The sequence below is a fragment of the Suricata suricatta genome, chromosome 4 (assembly GCF_006229205.1).
Source record: "Suricata suricatta isolate VVHF042 chromosome 4, meerkat_22Aug2017_6uvM2_HiC, whole genome shotgun sequence".
NCBI classification, from domain to species: domain Eukaryota; kingdom Metazoa; phylum Chordata; class Mammalia; order Carnivora; family Herpestidae; genus Suricata; species Suricata suricatta.
Window position 1 is genome coordinate 117,365,368 of NC_043703.1, and position 15,985 is coordinate 117,381,352.

At 43.5% G+C, this 15,985-nt stretch overlaps 1 pseudogene; it reads right to left on the bottom strand.

The window, feature by feature from the left end:
- Positions 1 to 15,209: 15,209 nt before the first annotated feature.
- On the bottom strand, positions 15,210 to 15,370 carry LOC115290873 (annotated as a pseudogene).
- Between the last annotated feature and the right edge of the window lie 615 nt (positions 15,371 to 15,985).

Below are 15,985 nucleotides of genomic sequence, written 5' to 3' on the forward strand. Positions count from 1 at the left end.
ACTGCTCCCCCCCCCTCCTGGGGTGGGACTCAGATGTAAGATTGAGGTTTTGATGAGCTGGAGGGCATTTTGAGAGGGGAAAACTTTGAGCTGGGTTGCCTCCTGCTGGGGGGATGTGGATCATGCAGAGGGAGTAGAGAGGACCACATTGAAGGCTGGTTCTAGGCTCCAGGCTTATCAGAGAAAAAGCAACAATCTTTAGTTCAAGTCCTACTTTAAAATCTAGTTTTCTACATCCTTGATGTTCCTTGGGGCCGGGGACTGAAACTTCTTCATACCTATCACCTCTAGGATTTCCAGGATCCTGAGCAAAAGTACAAATGGAAGGTGCCAGACTCCAGCCACCTCCTTCTCTTAATTGGCCTGACTCCAACCTGCATCACGAGGGAGACAGAGATTTCATGAACCCAGTAAATAGGAAGGCACAAATTATTTCCCATATCTTATGGGATGGGATGGCTCAGGGATGAGCAGGGAGGGAGCTGTCCTAGAGCTGGGGTGTCTTGTCATGTGAAGGTACATAGAGTTGGCTGTAAGTGGGAACCATTATTTGTCCTAACAGCAATTCAAGTCTTCTGTCCTTTACGCAGAAGGCAGAGGTATCTATAGATTCAGGCACAAAAGTCCTCCCCAGATTGGTTGTCAGGCCATTATGTTCCACTCAGGAACTCTTGCCTTGAATAACATCTGGCTAGGTTTGTTGAAACAGAACTTGAACTCAAAGATTCAGTATGGGTAAAGCAAGATCCACATCAGCTGAGTGGTTCCACAAAAATATAAGTACAAATACCCCCAAGAAAGCCATGTTGCAGTAAGTTTTCTTTGACTATCAGTTCTTCTTCCCCACTTGAGAGTTTATTCAACATCTTCTGTCCCTTCAGCTATCCTAAAATGTCTCTGCTGTTATTTCCCTTTCATGTGGTTAGGGACTCCATCCAGTAAACCAATGCCCAGTTGGCACCAGCACCAGTATTACAGGTTTTTACTGCATTTGGTCAAATCTTCATAAGCTCAGTTTTGCTTTCCCACAGAACCCTGGATTTAGAAGGAATTTAAGATTTAAATCACCCAGGGGTCCACAAATAGGGACTAATTAAATATACCATGATGCATCCTTACATGCAATACCTTAGAATGGAACACAGAAGCTTTCTATGGCTTGATGTGGAAAAATGTCCTCTATAGATTGTGTTATAAGAGTGGGAAACAAATATGCATTCTGATATTTTTAGATTTGCTTGGGGTGCTTGACATGTACCCCAATGTTCATAGCAGCACTGTCAACAATAGCCAAATCATGGAAAAAGCCTAAATGTCCATGAACTGATGAATGGATAAAGAAGATGTAGTTTATATATACAATAGAATACTACATGACAATGAGAAAGAAAGAAATCTGGCCAAAGAAAGAAATTTGTAGCAAAGTGAATGGACCTAGAGAGAGTCATGCTAAGTGAAATAAGTCAGGCAGAGAAGGACAGATACCATATTTTTTCACTCGTAGGTCTAACAGGAGAAACTTAACAGAGGACCATGGGGAGGGGAAGGGGGAAAAAGAGTTAGGGAGAGAGAGGGAGGCAAATCATGAGAGACTATTGAATACTGAAAACAAACTGAGGGCTGAAGGGGGAAGAGGAAAGGGGAAGGAGGAGTGATGTCATAGAGGAGGGCCCTTGTGGGGAAGAGCTCTGGGTGTTATATGGAAACCAACTTGACAATAAACTATAAATAAAAAAATAAAATATTATCTAAATGCTCAAAAACAAAAAACCCACCTGAAGCTTGAATGCTCTAAGTAACCAGGTCTCATAACCTTCTAAGGTAGCTGAGTCCCCCTTTGAGTCATTCTGACTTCCAAAGGCTCTTTTTTTGGGTTCAGCTGAGATCTATCTTCTCCAGCTTTCCTTCTAATCATTGGTCTGCATTTGACCTTGTGGGGGTCCATATAGAATATCTCCAATTCCTTTTACAGTTGACCAGTATGGCCCAGTTTACCACTGTAATCCATCTGAGTTGTCCTGTGGATCAGCTGCCTCTAGTATCTTCAGTTGTTCTCCATTATGCTCCTTAAAAGCTGTCTCCTAAACCCACATGCTGAGTTTACATTGTCTCAAGGGGCCTCCAAGTGAAGATCTACATAGGCTATTGGATGAATGGATAATCTGACGTTCAGAAGAGAGGACTAAGCTGATGGATATAGATTTGAGAATCATTAGCTTGTGTAGGGGGTGATCAAAACCTTAAGAGTAGATAAGATTTCCCAGAGAGGCTTCAAGGTGAAGTGAGAATGGAACAGGGGGCGAGGGGGGCGGGTAGATGGATTGTTCAAGAATGGGTGGATGAAGAGGGAGGAACGTTCAAAGGACATGGACCAGGAATGGTTGGAGAGGCTGGGGAATGACTAGGGAGAGTGTTACTATGGAAACCTGGGGAGGAGAGAGTTGAAAATAAGGGTAGCAGTGATGTCTAATTCAACAGAAGTCAAGGCATTTGGCAGGTGGAGGGAAGTGAGGGTGGGTCCTAGAGAACAGAGAGTTGAGGATGGGAGGGGGGACATGGAATCAGTGATCTGGGAAGGAAAGTGAGGACCTAAGGAGGGGGAAGTCTAGGAAGATCTATTTGTCTCTAGATTAGGAGATATCTGAGCTTGCTTCAGTGCTAATGGGCAGGGGCCAGGAGAGAAGGAGTGGGGGTAGAGAAAAGAGGGCAGGATGGCCTGTTTTCCCTTGACATAGTAGTTATGGTTACCGACTGATAACTGAGGGAAGCAATGGTAGAGTTTGAGATTAAATATGAGTGTTTGGAATAGATTGCCCTGCTTCTAACAAAATGACACGTTTCTGCCTGACTCTGAGCAGCACCACAGCTTCTGCTGCCCATTCTTCTGTCCATGAGAGTAGATCCCTGTGGATCCCACTAGTGGCCTGAATGGGACCCCAGTTTATTACCTTCAAACTTGAGGGCTAATTGCTGATTAACACGTTAGTGTTCAAACTCTTCTCTTGCATGAGACAGAGACTGAGAGGCCAGGGACTCTTCCAAGTGCTTTAAAAGTATCAAATTACTTACTACAGAAGCAACCCCATTAGGTAGGTACTATTATAGTCTCCACAAGGAAACTGAGGCACAGAGAGGGGAAGTAACTTGCTCTAGATCATTCAGCTGGTAATGGAAGAGCAGAGCTAGGATTAGAATGTCAGGTATTTGTTTCCAGAACTCTTAAGTTTCTTTAGTGAGAGAGAATGAAGATAGTTTGCAGAACAAAGGAGAGAAGGAAGTTACAGAGAAGGTGAGGGTCCTGATGGTGTCTGAGTCCCTGGTTCTAGTCCTCAAGGTCCAAGCTTTCCTGGTTCCTGCTTTCTTGAGACTTAATTCTTCAGTTATGTCTTTGATGCTGTGAGATACCCCAGTGTCATTTTAATAAAAAGTGAAACTGGGGATATTCTCCTGGATGGGCTGAGTTGTTTCTGGGACACTGAAGTTCCATTTAGCCCTGATATATGGGGGTCTCTGAGGGGCAGGGGATGGTATTGACCACAGGGGATTGTTTAGGATTCCTGCTGTCTTGCTTGAGGAAGAGGAGGTGGCTGTTGGGGTTGTTGAGTCAGACTTGACATCAGAGTGTCCGGCTACATTAGTCTCCTTTGTCTTGGACTTGCCTTTCCTAGGTTTCCCCCATGCTCTGTTCTTGAAGTCCTTGAGGATGCACCCACAGCCTGGCTAAGCTGGGACATTCTGGGTATCAATTTTTTCTTGTTGCCTCTCATAGTCCCTTCTCCAGCCTGGGACCCAATGGCTACATTCTCATCAATGACCTACCACTTGCTCTCCTGATGCACCTGTCAGACCATTTCCCAGCCCTAAAGTGGCCCTACTATTTGTTTTCTCTGTGGGAGTTTAGCTAGAGAAAATTCCACAGCCAGGTTGACTGGTTCCAGAACAAATTTATGATTTCCAACCTCAGCTGGGGTCTCAGTGTTGCTAAAAAATCGTTCTATTCCTCTATCAGTCAGTACTTTTCAGATACCCCAGGCCAGCAGCTCTGAGCTCTGGCCATGCTTCTTGAGCCCCCTCTCTGTAATCTCCACCTTCACAGCTGGGGCAGGGATGGGATGCCTATTGACTGAGTAGTTAGTGAAGGTGGCACATAATATGCCCAGAATATTAAAGGAAAGGAAATCAGAGGGTCCTCAGATGACATTATGAAATTGCTATCTGTGCTTCAGATCAGAAATATGCAAAGTCACTGAAAAGAGATGAGTTGGATTCCAGGCCTAGATTATGGTTTTAACATAACCAAAAAGAAGAATGTGCCTGTTTATAAGTGCCTCAGTCAGATACTGCCTCATGCCAGTCAGAGTGGCTAAAATGAACAAATCAAGAAACTATAGATGTTGGTGAGGATGTGGAGAAATGGGCACCCTCCTACACTGTTGGTGGGAATGTAACTTGGTACAGCCGCTCTGGAAAACAGTGTGGAGGTTCCTCAAAATACTATCAGTAGAACTCCCCTATGACCCAGAAATAGTACTGCTAGAGATTTACCCAAGGGATACAGAAGTGCTGATGCATAGGGGCACATGTACCCCAATGTTCATAGCAGCACTGTCAACAATAGCCAAGTCATGGAAAGAGCCTAAATGTCTAACACCTGATGAATGGATCAAGAAGATGTGGTTTATATATACAATGGAGTACTACATGGCAACGAGAAAGAATGAAATCTGGCCATTTGTAGCAATGTGGATGGACCTTGAGGGTGTCATGCTAAGCGAAGTAAGTCAGGCAGAGAAGGACAGATACCATATGTTTGCACTCATAGGTCTAACAGGAGAAACCTAACAGAGGACCATGGGGAAGGGAAGGGGGGAAAAGAGGGAGAGGGAGGGAGGCAAATCATGGGAAATTCTTGAATACTGAAAATATACTGAGGGCTGAAGTGGGAGGGGGAAAGGAAAAGGGGGGTGGTGGTAATGGAGGAGGGCACTTGTGGGGAAGAGCACTGGGTGTTATATGGAAACCAATTTGACAATAAACTATTAAATAAAGGATACTATATACTTATCGTTGAGACAGATATTGGGTGATGAAAGAGGAAAATAAAGATCCTACTCCTTTAAAGAAAAATATAGGGTGCCTGGGTGTCTCAATTGGTTAAGCCTCCGGCTTCGGCTCAGGTCAGATCTCACGTTTGTGGGTTTGAGCCCCGTGTCAGGCTCTGTGCTGACAACTAGTTCAGAGCCTGGAGCCTGCTTCTGGTTCTGTGTCTCCTTCTCTCTCTGTCCCTCCCCCTCTCATGCTCTGTCTCTCTCTGTATCAAAAATAAAATAAAACATTAAAAAAAATTAAAAAAAAAGTGCCTCAGTCAGCCATGAAAGGCCAAGGAAAAGGAAGTCCCAGAAACCAATCTTTAGGATTCACCATTTCAATCATTGAACAGTTGCAACGGATCACTTTCTCCCTCCCCTCCCCCCCCACACTCATTGAATCCCACTGGGACCCCAGTGAGAAGGAAAATATGGAAAATTTGAGCTTTGTAATACAGCAGCTGCAGCAATGCAGGGAACAATGAAATCTCCACATGCTCATCAACCTTTCAGAAGCATTTGACACAATCTTCAGGACTGGGGCCCTGACAGCTAAGAAGCATATCTGGTAGCCCTGAGGCATTTGCTTTAGACAAGGTTCCATGATGTTGTTGACTTACAAATTTATATCTCCAGCTCTCTTGCTTGAACTTCAGACTTGTGTATTATACTGTTTATACAACATCTACTCTTGAGTATTGAACAGCTATCACAAATTCAAGAGGATCCAAACCTAACTCCTCCCTGTGCCTGAAACCTGTTTTATCTGTAGTCTTTTCCATTCTCGGTTCATGTTCATGGTGCAGTTAAAATTGTCCATCAGCAGCTAATGAAGAAATCTCAGTGATCAGGAACTGTTTTGTTTTGTTTCGTTTTCACTTGCTTTGCCTACCATAAACCTACCCCACGTTAGTTCCCTGGGTAGTAGCTGTGTGTTTCAGCCCTTCCTGGGAAGTCCCAAGACCTGGTCTCTCATCCTGGGGAGGGCTAAACTGGGCTTGCCAGGAATTGAAGATCTCAGGGAGGAAGTTCAAGGGTCATCCTGGAAGCCTGGATTCCATTAAGGCAGGAAAGCACAGTGATCAACCAGAATGGCCTAGGTTCAAGTCCTGGCTTCACTACTTACCAGTTTTGAGAACCTGGCAAGTTATTTGCCTTCTAAAAGATTCAGAGGATCAGTAAAATAATGCTTTTAGCAGTATTAATGAGGAAGAGGAGCAGTAACTAAGTGAGAATATAGTTACTGGTACATAGTAAAGGCTCATTTAAGTACTTGTGGTTATTCTTTATTTTAGGATTTCCCAAGCTAGAAGTAAAGAAATGAAATTGGTTTGAGAGCCTAAAGAAATTCTTTCAAAATTCATAAAGAGCAATACATAAAATACCAAAGAGTTGAAGTGGAAAAAGATCATCTTCCTATAAATACTGGTGTATTGCTTGATAGTTTTTCACATTATTCATCTCTTAATTCATTCATTAATTCAACACACACTTATTGAATAATCACTATATTCCAGGACTGTTCTTATGCTAGGAGAAAAAATTAGTGTACTAAACAGTCAAAAATCCCTGCTTTATGAGGCTAATCTTTGAATGCGGGTCAGATATTAAACAAAATGATTTATAATTTAAGGTTGGAGAGGTAGGGGTTTTGGGGTGTTAAATAGGGTGATCAGAGAAAGCAAATCAGTTCTGAGCTGGAGGAAGATATAAAAATATCTTAGAATGTAGTCCCAGTCCTCTAGAAATTCACGATCTGGTTAAGGAGGCAAGGGGACATTCATATGTCAATCAGTGATGAGACAGTCAAAGCATTATGTGAATGACTGGTGGAGACAAACAATGTTTTAGAAGGTCAGAGAGGCTGAAAAGCAGGGGAGGGATGCAGCCCAATGACCCACTGGTAGGAGTAGTCTGAAAAAGTTTCATAAAGGAAGTGGAATTTAGCTGGAAAACAGTGAAAACTTTTCTTCCTACCCTCACTCCCCTCGTGTTTGCTGCTGGGAAGCAGCTTGTGTTGTAATGGGTGGAAGTGAAACACGAAACAGCATTTCCAGGAAAAGGCTGTAGTGAGAGGACACTGTAACAGGAACAGACAACTGTCACAGTGGCTTCAGTGAAACCCCACATGGCCGGCCAGACTGGGCTGGAGGAGAACACGGCTTTCAGGTCATGGCAAGACTTTGAACTCAGTAGGAACCCAATTCCTGGAGATGCACTAACAACCCTGCAGGTGATTCCAAATCTTTGTAGAATGAAAACAGGAGCCACCATCGGAGGGTCCTTCTATGACTTGTGCCTGTTCTCTATCGATGTGGCCAAGTCCCACTCTGAGTCTGTGTTAGAAGATCCCCAACAAGTACTGGTACCCATTTTAGATTGGATTGCAAGGGGAGAAAGAGGTCAGGATGTGCGAATCAGGACACAGATTTGTTCTTTGGGCCTAAATGAGTAAAATCTCTAAGGAATCAAGTACATTAAATTCATTCCTGCTTGGTGAGGCAGGCACTGAGTTGCTCTAGCAAAGAAGATGGGGAAAAAGTAAATCAAACACTTAGGTATTTGGGGCTTTAGAGTACACTGAGGATGGAGGAAGGGAGACTTCTTGATCTCTACTCATTCTCCATGTGGAATTGCTATTGGAGTCTTACCTTTATTTTCTCATGGCTGTTTGGCTTTCAGTTTGAACTAGTATCTAATACAACTCATGTGCTTACAGTGGCCCTTGTAAGATGTGATTAAAAACTGAAGACAAATAAGCAAACCAACTAAACCCAAAAACTTAGGCTTTGAAGACAGATGGGCTTGGGTTCTCATCCTGCCTCCCTCCATTTCTAGCTCTGTGGCCTTGAACAAGTTATTCCATCTCTCTAAGCCTGTGTCTTCATCTGAAAAAATGGGTTTAATGATTGTGCAAACTTCACGAGGCCTTTGTAGGGGTCAGATTAGAAAATACAAGTAGAGAATAGCACCCGGCATGTAGAAAGTGCTCAGTAGGTGGTAGTTATTACTATTACTCAGCCAACTGGGAATGAGGAAGAATGATATTAAGGGACAAATGTTGTACAATAAGTTGACATAAGAGTAAAAACTGTGGGCTGCCTGTGTGGCTCAGTCAGTTGAGCATCTGACTCTTGATTCTGACTTGGGTCGTGATCCCAGGGTCATGAGATTGAGCCTCACATGGGGCTCCATGCTGAGTGTGAAGCCTGCTTAAGATTCTCTCTCTCTCTCTCTCTCTCTCTCTCTCTCTCTCTCTCTCTCTCTCTCTTTCTAACTCTGCCCTTCTCTCCTGCTTACACTCTCTTTCTCTTTCTAAAAGTAAAATAAACCTTAAAAAAAAAAAAGAGTAAAAACTGTACTGCCTTGAAACAAAACTATCCATCTCCAAACATGCTTCCAATTGGCAGGCCCTGATTTTCTTCAGAATGCTCCCTCGGTATGTCCTTTCCCATCCTCTCTCCTTCTCCAAACTCAGCCCTACAATCCTGAGCTTTATTCCTGTCTTCCTTGAAATCCAACCTGGAGGCCTTGCTCCCTGATTTCAGCAAGAGGCTGTCTCTGCCGTTCCATCGCTGTCTGTGTCTCAGTCTTGCCCTGCTCCTCCTCAGGTCCTCACAATGCTGCAGATGTCCTTGTTCCCTAACCTCTTTGTCCTTCAAAGAGCTTCATCCAAATTATGATCATTTTCTCTTTGGGGCCACTCATCCTAGATGAGCAAAGCTTGCAAATCTGTACATGGATTTGGTTTGAGGGTCAGGATGAAAGAAGTGCTTTCTGTTAGTTCAAGAGCTACCAAACACAGGTGGTATTTTTAAAAAGGAATCTCAGGGGAGGGGCGCCTGGGTGGCTTAGTCAGTTAAGCATCCGACTTCGGCTGAGGTCACGATTTCACAGTTTGTGGGTTCGAGACCCATGTTGGGCTCTGTGCTGACATCTCAGAGTCTGGAGCCCACTTCAGATTCTCTGGCTCCCTCTCTCTCTGCCCTTTCTCCACTCGCATTCTCTCTCTCCTTCAAAAATAAATAAAAATTTTTTTTAAATTAAAAAAAGGGAAGTTCAGGGGAGCTTGGGTAGCTCAGTCAGTTAAGCATCTGATTCTTGATTTTAGTTTAGGTCATGATCTCATGGTTCGTAGGATCAAGCCTCCTGTCAGGCTCTGTGCTGATATCGTGGAGCCTGTTCAGGATCCTCCTTCTCCCTTTCTCTCTACCTCTTCCCCACTCATTTGCATTCTCTCTCTCAAAATAAATAGATAAAACTAAAATAAATACTTTATAAAAAAAGGACCTTCAAATAACCATTAGATCCCATTTTTTTTATGGCAAAGATAAGAAAAGTATGACTAGACCTCGAGTAGGTGAGGAATATAAATTAATGCAAGTCAGCAATGTGTATCAAATGTTCATATGCGGGGGAGCCTGGGTGGCTTTGTCAGTTAAGTGTCCGACTTAGGCTCAGGTCATGATCTCATGGTTCGTGAGTTCAAGCTCTGCATTGGGCTCCATGCTGACAGCTCAGAGCCTGGAGCCTGCTTTGGATTCTGTGTTTCCTCTCTCTGCTCCTCCCCTGCTCGCACTCTGTCTCTATCTCTGTCTTTCTCTGTCTCAAAAATAAGTAAACATTAAAAGAAAAAAGTGTTCATACTCTAACATTCTCACATACTCTGTGTCATAGTAATTCCACTGATAGGCATTTAATTGAAAATGACAGTGAAGATTTACAAGCTTGTTCATCATTAGCAATTGCTTAGAATTGGTGAAGAAATTGTAGATGACCTACATGTTTAAGAATAGGGGACTGGCTGAGTAAGTGGAGACTGAGGAAGTGGAGACATATCCCTATAGAGATCACTCTGTAGCCATTATGGCTGATGTTATGTAAATCTCTTTATGGACAGTGAAAGGTGTTTGTCATTTATTATCATATAGGAAACCGGATTATAAAGTACTGCATATGGAGTGTTATGATGAATATGCATGTATTTGTAAAGGTTTGAAAGATGCATACCAGTTTATACACTAGCATCTTTGGATTTGAAATTTACATGAGATTTTCAATCTTCTTTTTATGTCTCCATATTTTCCAATTGTTCTATAATGCGTGTGAGTTAATCATGTAATTATAAGTCATTATAATCTGCACAGAATTACTGGCAACATATTTTAGGCTTTGGGGATTAAAAAATGAAATAGGGGAAGAGAACAAACATTTGTTGAAAGTTTTCAATATGCCAGATGCTGGACTGAGGTCTTTGCATAACTTATTTCATTTAACTTTCACCATAATTGTATGAGATATTATGGTCCCAGTTTACAGATAAGGATACTGAGGCTCACAGAAGGTTAGGAACTCACTCAAGGTTATAAATCCATTGGGATTTCAAACCAGGTCTGACTCTGAATCACGTATCATTATTCAAATAGATTTACTTTTTTTTCCATAACAGCACATGAGCTTTTTCCAGACAGCACATGCAATCTGGGAGAGGCTTACCACCCACATACCCAAAGACTTTCAGCTCAAGTGGACCCAGACCAGTGGCATAGGAACTGTCTAACAGAGGGACTGGAGATGCAGAGATACAGCCTCTGGCCACTGCAACTGGGGGCAAGATCTGCTGTGGACTCAATGTCAGATTTCAGTAATTGACAATTGGAGCTAGGGCTTTTCCAGAAGGTCAGAGTATGTGGGTGCAATGGCAAGGAGGGGCAGGTGGGAACAGAAGGGGAGTCTTGGAGTCGACGTGGGAAGGCTTGGAGCAAAAGCAGCATTGGACAAGGGTTGCCTGGAAAAGGTTTGTTGACTCCTATTTCAGGGTTGAGCCCTTTGCCCCTCATTTATTTTCTGGAAGGACTGTTTGGTTTCATTGATTTTTCACTCCTGAGTTTGTCTATTTGTTTGAGATCTCTTCATTTCTTTTTGATTAGTCTTTGTGCCGCGTCAAACACTTCTGAGTGTTGGCACACTCATTCAAGAGCCAAACGAAAAGGAAAACATCCTTCCTGTCTGTAGGGACCAGGTAGAGGCTCCCAGAGGCAGTGACCAGGCAGGATCCTGGGTGTGCCACTCCCTCCTCTCTACTACCTGTAGACCTCCAGTTCACTGGAAGCATCAGAGGAGAAGGAAAGGAGAGGAGCAGAGGGCAGAGGTAGAAGCTGGAGAAAAACCTGAACACCTAGGGATGGACTGGACTATGGGGTTGGAATCCCAGGCTAGGCCTAGCAGGTCAAGGCTGGGATCTCCCTCTCTCTTAGCATTTGACCAGCTAGGGATTCACTTGGGTTATATTTAAAAACATATCTTTGAAAAATAAATATAGTTTCATGATCCTGGATTGGAAAATAAAGTTAAAAAAACTCTAAGAAGATTATGGGATATAAGTCAGTCATATATAATTAGTTTTCGAAGTTTTCTTATACTGTGAGGATAAGATAGGGAAAAAGAGAGAGATAGGTTTTGGTTCAAGAGAGTAAAAATAATTCTAATAAGAAGAATTAAAATGGGATGAACTGCTGTTGCATTTCCCAGACTGTGAGAGAGGCTGCCTGGCTGGTCTCTGGAAATGTGAGATGTGTGAGTTGTATAAAGAGTTTAACTTTAGGCGCCTCCTAGGATGTGGGATTCTGGGGATTTCTGAATATCTTTCTCCTCCATCTCCTCCTTCTTGTTTGTCCTCCCTTCTGAACACCTGCCTTAGGAAACCCTCCTCTCTCTCCTCTTCCTTGCTCTCTGAGACCTCCTCCCTGGTGGCTCGACCACCCGCTCCCAGGTCTTCCTGGTCCCTCAAGGAGCCTTCTTCTGAGTGTCATCCACAGATGTCCCATGTAGGAGGAGATTCTGCTGGACTCGGAAGTTCTGGGTTCTGCTTCAGACCTGAGGAATCAGAACCAGGAATCTGCATTTTTAACAAGCTTCGCTGCTTCCTCTGCATCTGCCTCAGAGGCTATTCAAAACCTCTTTCCTGAATCCCCACCTCCTTTCCCTCCTCTAGTTGGAGTTGTCTTTCATGTCTCATTGGCATAGAGATCCTCAGTCTTCCATTGTCTTGCCCTGCAAATGGTTGGTGTGGTTTCTAGGGTCTGCCACAACACCTAGTGATTTAGACCCAGATATGACAGCAAAATGAGTTTGGAATTCTAAACCTTTGAAACTTAAAAAATTATTTATTTATTTATTTGTTTGTTTATTTAAGTTTATTTATTTTGAGAGCGAGAGTGTGAGGGAGGGGCAGAGAGAGAAAGAGAGAGAGAGAGAGAAGGAGAGGGAGAGAGAGTGAGATAGATAGATAGATAGATAGATAGACAGAGAATCCCAACTAGGCTCCATGTGGTCAATGCAGAGCCCAACACAGGGCTTGATCTCATGAACTGTGATATGTGGGCCAAACTCAAGAGTTGGGTGCTTAACTGACTGAGCCATTTAGGTACCCCAAAACTTTTTTTTAATCTTGAAAACAAAAACCATGAATGGTCTAGGATTATGTGTACAGTTATTGCTGAATTCCAGAAATGGATTGGCTGTCATAAAAGGATCTAGCCCTGAAAGGCTTGATGGGTAGGGACAAACAGGAACATGGGAAGAAAGTGGAGAGGCTTCAGGGCTGCATGAACTGAGTGGAAATGTTTGGCCTTTGGAGCCAGGAGCACGCAGGGAGCAGCTGCTCTTCATGAACTGGGCTTTCAGGACTTGCTGGGGGAGAGACAAGGTCTTGGCCTGGCTGACTGTCATTGAAACCACTCATCGGAGACATGGGTAAGGAGCTCGAAAGACAAGTGCCCATCTGTCACATGGAGGGCTTTGCTGATCTCTGACACTGGATATTCCTCCTTGCCCTGGTGCCAGGAATTAGTAGGGAGAGCACTCTGGGCCTGAATCAGGGTCAGGAATGCCAGGCACAGGCAGAGAGGGAGCCAGAGAAGATGACTCTGATATAAATTCCAGCTGCCTGAGGTGGAAGATAAATCAAAGAGAGTGAATCAGAGTGGTTAGGGTAGAAAGCATGCACACTCATCTTATCCAGGCAGGCTGGGCAGAGAAAGAAGTTAGAGCCTTCTCAGTGTTGGACAGATCTGGCTTCAAGTCCTGCTGCTTTACTTACTAGTTGTATTATGCTGGGAAGCCCAAGCTCTCTCTCAGAGTACTTCTTTATCAGTTAAATGAGGACAAGGAGAGCCCCTAATACACAGGGTTACTGCCGGACTTGAGTGAGCTCAAGTGTGTAACATGCTTAATTTGGTGACTGCTTATGGTTGCCATTTGATAAACATTAGTTGTTGTTGTTGTTATTGTTATTAATCAGGAAAGAATGATCATCAATGAGACATTTGGCCAAAAATGATCAACACTATCTTTCTCTATAGATTGAGATGGATGTTATCAAGTATCTAAGGAAACGTCATAATTTCCTGACTCCTTTATTGAGAAGTATTTCTTCTCTGCATTTCTCTCCTACAGTTAGAAAACCAACATCTTAGACACCGTTTTGAGTTTCACAGAACTCAGTCTGTCAGGGAAGAAAAGGGAGGGAATAAGTAATTTTACTACTGTGGGGGAGGAGTTCAAAAGAGGGGGGGCTCAACACATTGCCCCCACCCCCCCCAATGGCCCAAGCTGATGCCCCTGTCCACCCTCCTTTCCTGGAGCAACACCTAACAGGCCAGTCCACTGATAAGTCAATGAAGGAAAAGTTTATTTATTTTTTATTTTTTAAACATTTTAAAATGTTTATTTATTTTTGAGAGAGACAGAGAGCAAATGGGGGAGGGGCAGAGAGAGAGGAGAGACACAGAATCCGAAGTAGGCTCTAGGCTTCGAGCCGTCAGCACAGTACCCGATGCAGGGTTCGAACTCACAAGCAGTGAAATCATGACCTGAGCCAAAGTCTGACACTTAACCGACTGAGCCATTCAGGCTTCCTAGAAAAAGTTTATTGTCAAAAAAAGGCTTTAAGTGTATTTCTTTTAGTTTCTCTGAAATTTGAGGCCTGGTTTCAGGAAGTTGCTGTAGCTTGTAAGATTTAATGCATGACCTAGATATATGGCAAAAGGCTGTAAAATCAAGTGTGTACTCATCCCATTTAGAGGAATTATAAGGACACCCATGATATAGTAAAAAGAGCCCTAATCTTGGGGAGAGAAAAGCTGAGTATATCCTGGTTCCATGTGTGGTATGACATTGGGTAAGTCACTAAATCACTCTGAGCCTTAGTTTCTTCATCTGCAAAATGGGATGAAGACCTCTAACTCCCAGGGTGATGGAAGGATTATGTACAAGTGTACTCAAGACAACTGTAAAATGATGAACGAGCAGATGGTATTATTTATCTGGGGGTCTAAAAACCAGGATCTTCCAACAGAGTACTGAAAACAACAAAAATAGTTCAGGCTAAAATGACTAACCTTTAAGTACTATGTCTATTTCATGTTTCATTTAATTCTCATAAATAACCTGTGCAATAGATACTCTTAACTGTCATTTTATAGGTGAGAAGCCCAAGGTATAGACAAGTGCAGTAACTCATCATATATTCCCTAAACTGGCAAGTGGCAAAGCCTGGACCCACCTCTGAGTGCTTTAAGCACAGCACACACCCTCTTTCTCAGCATGCTATACTGCAGGTGCTCATGGGCATTATCTCCTTTAAAATGCACAACAATCCTATGGCCTGTTTTATCATTTCTGTTAGCGAGGAAACTAAGGCATTGGGAAAATAGTGACGTTCTCAAAGTCATGAAGTTAAAAAGTTGGAGTCAGAATTCAAACCCCAGCAGCCTGACTTCAGGGCCTGTGATCCTAGCCATCACTCTAATGGAATTGTTCTAAAATTATTATTTAAATAATCAGTCACTTTTAAAGTCATGGTATTGGGATTCTTGAAGAAAGAGTTGCTATGGTGCAGGGTAGAGGGTGATGGCATAACCCACAGATCTATGAGTGACCCTGTGACATCCCCAGGGGTCACTCTGAGCAACACAGACAGGGTGGAGCCGACTGTAATGGAGATCACAGTGACACAAAAGGAGCACTTGGTAACACAGAAGAGCTAACCCATGTGGATCGCGTTCATGCTTTGGTGGTGAACATCTACACTGCATCTACACTGATATTTACATTAGTGTAAATATGTATCATCATTCCCCTTCGAAATCTGCAAAATGGAAAAACAAATGAAAAGACCTCTAGAGGATGTGTGGAGGCTAGATCAAATCTTTTACCAATTTTTGTGCTCCTTAGAATTAATATATCTACACTTGATCTTAGCCAAAAGGCCGAGAAGCGATAGAATTAATATATCTAAACGCCAATAATTCCAGGGGGTTCAGTAATCTGAAATGCACTCTGCCCTGTCCTAAATTCCTTTTTCAGTCTCGATCCACCCAACTACAGTTGGCTCAATTTCTCCTTTCACCTGCAGGCGGCAGCACAAGTGCCATCGCTGTTGAGTGAGGGAAAGAATAATTTATAGACCGAAGATGAGAATGGGGTTAGATACAGAAATAAGATCCCGTGAACTCCAGCTTCGGACAGAACATGCCATTCATTTCCACCCTTCTAGTTTAGCTGAACTTGAAACTTCCCAGGCTCAGCCCTCGCAGACCCAGGGGAGTTGCGGTGCAGTCCAGGGCAGGGAATAGGTGGAGTGTCCTTTGCCAGGCTGTGCCAGAGGCTTTGCAAGGGCCAGTGTGGGCAGGAGCTGGAGCAATACCGTGTGTGATTATCAGTCCCTTCTCAGTCATACTGCAGACCCTGTATAACTGCATCCTCTGCCACAGAGGATCCGCGTGTGTCCCTCCAGGGGACAGGCGAGGTCTGTAGCTGTGGGCCTCCCAGGGGGTGGGCTGCTTTGGGCTCTACCGCGCTGACTGCTCACTCTCTTGGTGCAGGCCCCTGCGAAA